Raw genomic sequence first — 6382 nt, 5'->3', positions numbered from 1 at the left:
CATGGAGCTTGTTCCTCTGCTGCATTATGCAGAGATGGGTCTCACCCTGCCCTTTCATGTGAGAATAAGCACCTTATTCATTACAGAAAGATGTGGGTGTTTCCTGTTACTCATAGCTGAATGCTGTCCCTCAGTTTATTTTGAATTATGTTTGATTATATATGATTACAAACAATATACCTGTCTTCCTCAAACAAAAGTTCTCTACATGTTTCTTAGAAATAATAACAGTGTGCGAACAACTTGCATACTATCCAATGAGTTTTGTATTTACTGATAATATATATTAAAATGTCCCATTGCAATCATGGATCAGATAAACTTTATGAGTTAGCTATTTGTCCAACATTGTGAGTCAATATTACTGTAAGCTTGCAACTTCAGGCCTTTTTTTCCTCATACAAATTTTCGTTTTCATGCTTGATTACAACTTTTATGATGACAGTAGTTTTTCATGCGCATAATACCAAAAGTCACATCATGTTGCAAGTGATTTCTTTCCAAGGACTACCAGGAATGTACATGTTGTCAAACAGGGGTAATAAATTGTAATAATAAATATTACCACAGGCTGGGTGCAGTGGCTCACTCCTGTAATCCCAGCACTTTGGCAGGCTGATGCGGGCAGATCACTTGAGGCCAGGAGTTGGAGACCAGCCTGGACAACAGAGCAAAACCCTGTCTCTACTAAAAATACAAAAATTAGCCTGGCTTGGTGGCATGCACACCACCTGTGGCTAATTTTTTTTTTTTTTTAGAGTCTTGCTCTGTCGCCAGGCTGGAGTGCAGTGGCACCATCTCGGCTCACTGCAACCTCTGCTTCCCAGTTCAAGTGATTCTCCTGCCTCAGCCTCCCAAGTGGCTGGGACTATAGGTGCACACTACCACACCCAGCTAATTTTTGTATTTTTAGTAGAGATGGGGTTTCATCACGTTGGCCAGGATGGTCTTCATCTCTTGAAGTCGTGACCCACCCACCTTGGTATCCCAAAGTACTGGGATTACAGGCATGAGCCACCGTGCCCAGCTTTGGCTAATTTATTAAAGTATTTATAGAGTCAGGGTCTCCTTATGTTGCCCAGGCTGGTCTTCAACTTCTGGTGGGCTCAAGCAATCCTCCCTCCTCAGCTTCCCAAAGTGCTTGAATTAGAGGCATGAGCCACTGCAACTGGCTTTGCACCCATATTGTTTTTTTTTTTTTTTGAGACCGAGTCTTACTTTGTCACCCAGGCTGGAGTGCAGTAGCACGATTTCAGTTTACTGTAATCTCCACCTCTGGGTTCCAGTGATTCTCCTGCCTCAGCCTCCCTAGTAGCTGGGACTACAGGCGCCCACCACCACACCCAGCTAATTTGTTTTTTTTTAGTAGAGATGGAGTTTCACCATATTGGCCAGGCTGGTCAAACTCCTGACTTTGTGATCCGCTGGCCTTGGCCTCCGGAAGTGCTGGGATTACAGACGAGAGCCCCCGCACCCGGCCTCCTATTATTAACACTATCTTTCATTGTGAAAGATTTCCAAAAATGACATTGCTCAGTCACAGTGTGTGTATGTTTTTCATATTGCTCATGATGGTCTAATGTTCTTTCTTTCCTCCCTGCTTTTCCTTCCCTTCTTGACTTGAGATATAATTGACAATTAACTGCTTGTATTTAAAATATGAAATTGTATGTTTTGACATATGTTTAACACCCATAAAACCATCACCTCAAGAAATTTTCTCATACCCCTTTGTGTTCCTTCCCTCACCTCCTGGCCCTCTCCCTGCTCCCAACTGATCTGTTTTTTGGTTCCTAGCTTTGTATTACATATTTCAGAAAGTCATATAAACAGAATCAGAATATGTAGCCTTCTGAATTTGGCTTTTATCACTTCCTATATCTGACCTACAAGTGGTGTGTCTTCTTCAGGCCTGGACAGAGACCTCGAGCCCTGAATGGCTTCCGGGTCCTTGGATGACACTCCTACATTGAGTCTCTTAATTCCCTTAGTGGTTTCTGGATCCTGCCCCTGGTCCATCAGATCCAACCCTCTAATCTTGGACACGGTTCCCAAATCCACAAATGATTCCCTGGGATGAGGACACCAGCCTCAGACCTTGCAATCCCCACACCGGGGCACTGGACACCACCCTAAATCTTCAAGACCCTTTTCCATGTCTGTGAGTTACCCATGATGCACAAGGTCCTCTTTGGAGCTGAAATTCCATCCCACATTCTCAACTGCTTTGATGTCCAAAGCTCCGTATCTTGACACGCAAGCCCCTCCATTGTATCCATGGAAACCGACTCGCCTCCCTCAACCTCCTCCCACATGCCGACCCCTAGGCGTGCTCTTCATATACTGGAACCTGCAGGTGCTGGTCCAGAGCTGCTTGGCCGCAGTATGGTCTCCAGGCGGAGGTGGGGATGGTGACAGCAGAGAACAGGTCCTGCGGGCATGGATGGGTATGGCTGAGTGGGGGCAAGGCCGGGTTACCCTCTCCCCGTCTCCTGTCTTCTCATCGCTGCCCTTAACTGCACATTTCAAAGTCCTGGAGTTCACAGGTTTTGCCTGAGCTCTCCTCTAGAGGAAACCTGGTCCCGGCGCGACAGCGACATCTCTGGGCCCCAGCGGACTAGGAGAGAAGGAGCACCGAGGACGGCAGCCCCTAGAGCAACCCCGAGAATTGCGAGAGGAGGATAGGGCTGAGCAGAGTGGGGCGAGGAGTTCTATGAAGGGAGTGGCCTGACCCAAAGAGACTTCTGGGGTCTAAGTGCACCTAAGGCCTAGCGTGGAGGAAAGACTGAGCCAGGAAAGGGCGGGGCTGAGCTGGACTGGGCGGGGCTTAGATCAGCCCTGGGCGGGGCTCGGAACTTGAGAGGCGGACTGAGCCTGGACTGGCCCGGACTGGCCCAGACTGACCCGCAAAGGGGGTGAGAAGGGTAGAGCTGTTTCCTAAGCTGACGGGTGCCTAAGCGAGAGAGGCAGGATGAGGGCCGAACCGAGAAGGGCGGGCCTTGGCGGAAAGGGCGGGGCCGAGCAGGCGTCTTAGCACTCACAGACCAGGCTCTACCAGGCCAACAGTGGCTGAAACTTACCTATATAGTCGTCTGACGCCACCCTGATGCTTGATGCACCTGGTGGAAGACAGGCTGAGTAAGAGATGAGAGCATGGGAGAGGACGTGGTTACACAGGTGAAGGTCTGGTGGACGTCTGTGGGTGAGGTATTGGCAAGTGGCTTGGGAGAGACTAGGAAGAATTCTCTGGCGTCTGAGGGTGTAAGTCTGGCAAGGGAACCAGAAGGGAATAGGAGTCAGAGAAAGAAAATGGATCAAGGTCGGGCGCGGTGGCTCACGCCTGGGATTCCAGCACCTTGGGAGGTCGAGGCCGGCGGATTACCTGAGGTCGGGAGTTCAAGACCATCCTGGCCAACATAGGGAAATGCCATCTCTACTAAAAAGTACAAAAATTAGCTGGGCATGGTGGCATGCGCCTGTAGTCCCATATACTCAGGAGGCCGAGGTAGGAGAATCGCTTGAACCCAGGAGGTGGAGATTGCCGTGAGCCGAGATCAGACCACTGCACTCCAGTCTAGCGACAGAGTGAGACTCCATCTCAAAGGAAAAAAAAAAAAAAAAAAGGAAAAGGATCAGGACAGGGAGGAGACAAGGAGGCCGAGGGAAGAACTGGATAAGGACCTGGGAAAAGGAACCGCCTCAGTAGAGAGGGTTTCAGTTAAGAGGGGTTGGTACAAGGTGCTTAGTCCACACTTCCCATCCTGGGGTGTGCACCTGGTGGACAAGTCGGATGGAAGTTGGGCTCAAAGTCCAGTAAGGGGATCAGGGTGGGAACCCGGTACTGCAGTGGGAAGGGATCACAGGCCAGGCAGGGCCACCTGACTGAAGACAAAGATATGTGCCTGGGGATGGGAGGATCTGAGTGAAAACTGGGATCAGGCTGGGTGGGGTGACCTGAGGAGGAACCAGGTAAAGACTTGGTAGCAGACCTGGGATTGGATAGGCCTCTGCCTCACTCACCCTGAGCTCTACGGAGCTGTCCTTCAGGTTGCTGCGGCCCTGGGACTGTTCCTTCAGCATAGTTGGCTACATGTACCCACCCTGTGTGTGAGGGTGTCTGGGTGAGGGACTGCCCGCCATACCTGCCCCAATTTATAGGTAGTACACAGAGGCAGAAGAATGGACTGTAGGATGGCAGGCACACGATGAAGGGCTGATCCCCCATCTGGAGAATGGGAGGGTGAAATGCATGGTGGAGGTCAGGCTGGGGGTCTGGGGGTAGGCTCATGTAAATGCAGCTGTTAACTGGGTTATAGTGTCCTACCACCCGCTCAGTCTGTCCCACGTTACAGGTGGTCAGTGATACCCTGTAGGAGAAGTGGGTGGGATGAACACAGATAATTGGAATGAGAATAATAAACAGGAAAGAAGAAATCTAAGCACATTTCCCCATATCTCATTAAACCATTCTCCCAACCTCGGGAATAGATCATTAAAAAAAAAAAAAATGGGCTGCCGGGTGCGGTGGCTCACTCCTGTAATCCCAGCACTTTGGGAGGCTGAGATGGGTGGATCACGAGGTCAAGAGATGGAGACCATCCTGGTCAACATGGTGAAAACCCGTCTCTACTAAAAATACAAAAAATTAGCTGGGCACGGTGGCGTGTGCCTGTAATCCCAGCTACTCAGGAGGCTGAGGCAGGAGAATTGCCTGAACCCAGGAGGCGGAGGTTGCAGTGAGCCGAGATCGCGCCATTGCACTCCAGCCTGGGTAACAAGAGTGAAACTCCGTCTCAAAAAAATAAATAAATAAAAATAAAAAAATGGTTAAGACTCATTCATCTGATCGAGAGTGTTTCTCTACTCTTTTTTTTTTTTTTTTTTTTTTTTTGAAACGGAGTTTCGCTCTTGTTACCCAGGCTGGAGTGCAATGGCGCGATCTCGGCTCACCGCAACCTCCGCCTCCTGGGTTCAGGCAATTCTCCTGCCTCAGCCTCCTGAGTAGCTGGGATTACAGGCACACGCCACCGTGCCCAGCTAATTTTTTGTATTTTTAGTAGAGACGGGGTTTCACCATGTTGACCAGGATGGTCTCCATCTCTTGACCTCGTGATCCACCCGCCTCGGCCTCCCAAAGTGCTGGGATTACAGGAGTGAGCCACCGCCCCCAGCCTCTAGTGTTTTAAAATGTGTAAATTAGGCCAGGTGTGGTCGCTCACGCCTGTAATCCCAGCACTTATAATAACCTACTCTGGGCTAGTATCACTGACTCCATCTTGGCTGTAAACTCCAACCTAGCTTCCTCACCCCTACCACAGCCCCTTTGGGTGCATAACTGGGTCCTGCCGCACTTAGAAGCATTGAAGCATACTGTTCTTAACACTTGTAAACATTGTAACCGCATCCTGCTTGGCACACCCCCCCTGCTATTGTAAGAAAAAAAGTTTCCCTTTGATTATTGTGTAGAAGGAGCCTGATCACCCCGCTTCTTGGTAATTGTATGCAAAACACCTGTGCTCACAGCCCCTTCCTCTAACCTGCTTTTCTGCTTCTGTAAAATTCTGCTTCAATTAGGTAACCCCTCCCCTACCTAAATCAAGGTATAAAAGATAAGCCCCATCCTTGGGGCCGAGAGAACTTTGAGCATTGGCGGTCTCTCAGTTGCTGGCTAATAAAAGGACTCTTAATTTGGAACTTAGTGTGTGGCTCATTCCTTCTAACTCGCTCGGTTACTACACACTTTAGGAGGCTGAGGCAGGCGAATCACCCGAGGTCGGGAGTTCAAGACCAGCCTGACCAACATGGAGAAACCCCCGTGTCTACTAAAAATGCAAAATTAGCCAGGCCTGGTGGCGCATGCCTGTAATCACAGCTACTCGGGAGGCAGAGGCAAGAGAATTACTTGAACCTGGGAGGCGGAGGTTTTGGTGAGCCGAGATCGGGCCATTGCACTCCAGCCTGGACGATAGAGTGAGACTCTGTCTGGAAAAAAAAAAAAGAAAGAAAGAAACAGAAAATGTTCTATAATTGGCTGTGGTGATGACTATGTGTTTGTATCTTTGAATATACTGTACTGAATTGTACACTTAAAAGGGGTGCATTGTGTAGTATTTGTATTTTCTTTTGATGTAGCTTTTCAAATAAATACACATGGCTTAAGATTTTTGATCTAATCTGTTAAGCATACTAAGAGTTTCCAGATACACCCTAAATTTACATCATTTTTTATTGTTTATTCTTGAATCAGTGAAAATAAGAATTAAATTACCTTAAGTATATCAGGTCGTTTACATTTTAAAGTTCTCTGTGAACACAATCTGTAACCTATCTAAAATAAATTTCCCTGTAGTGTGAAATGTACACTTCAAAGTTTAGTTGAACA

Source organism: Aotus nancymaae, unplaced genomic scaffold (genome assembly GCF_030222135.1).
Source record: "Aotus nancymaae isolate 86718 unplaced genomic scaffold, 86718_ANA_hifiasm-v0.15.2.pri h1tg000028l, whole genome shotgun sequence".
NCBI lineage: Eukaryota > Metazoa > Chordata > Mammalia > Primates > Aotidae > Aotus > Aotus nancymaae.
This window is presented reverse-complemented; position numbering follows the sequence as displayed.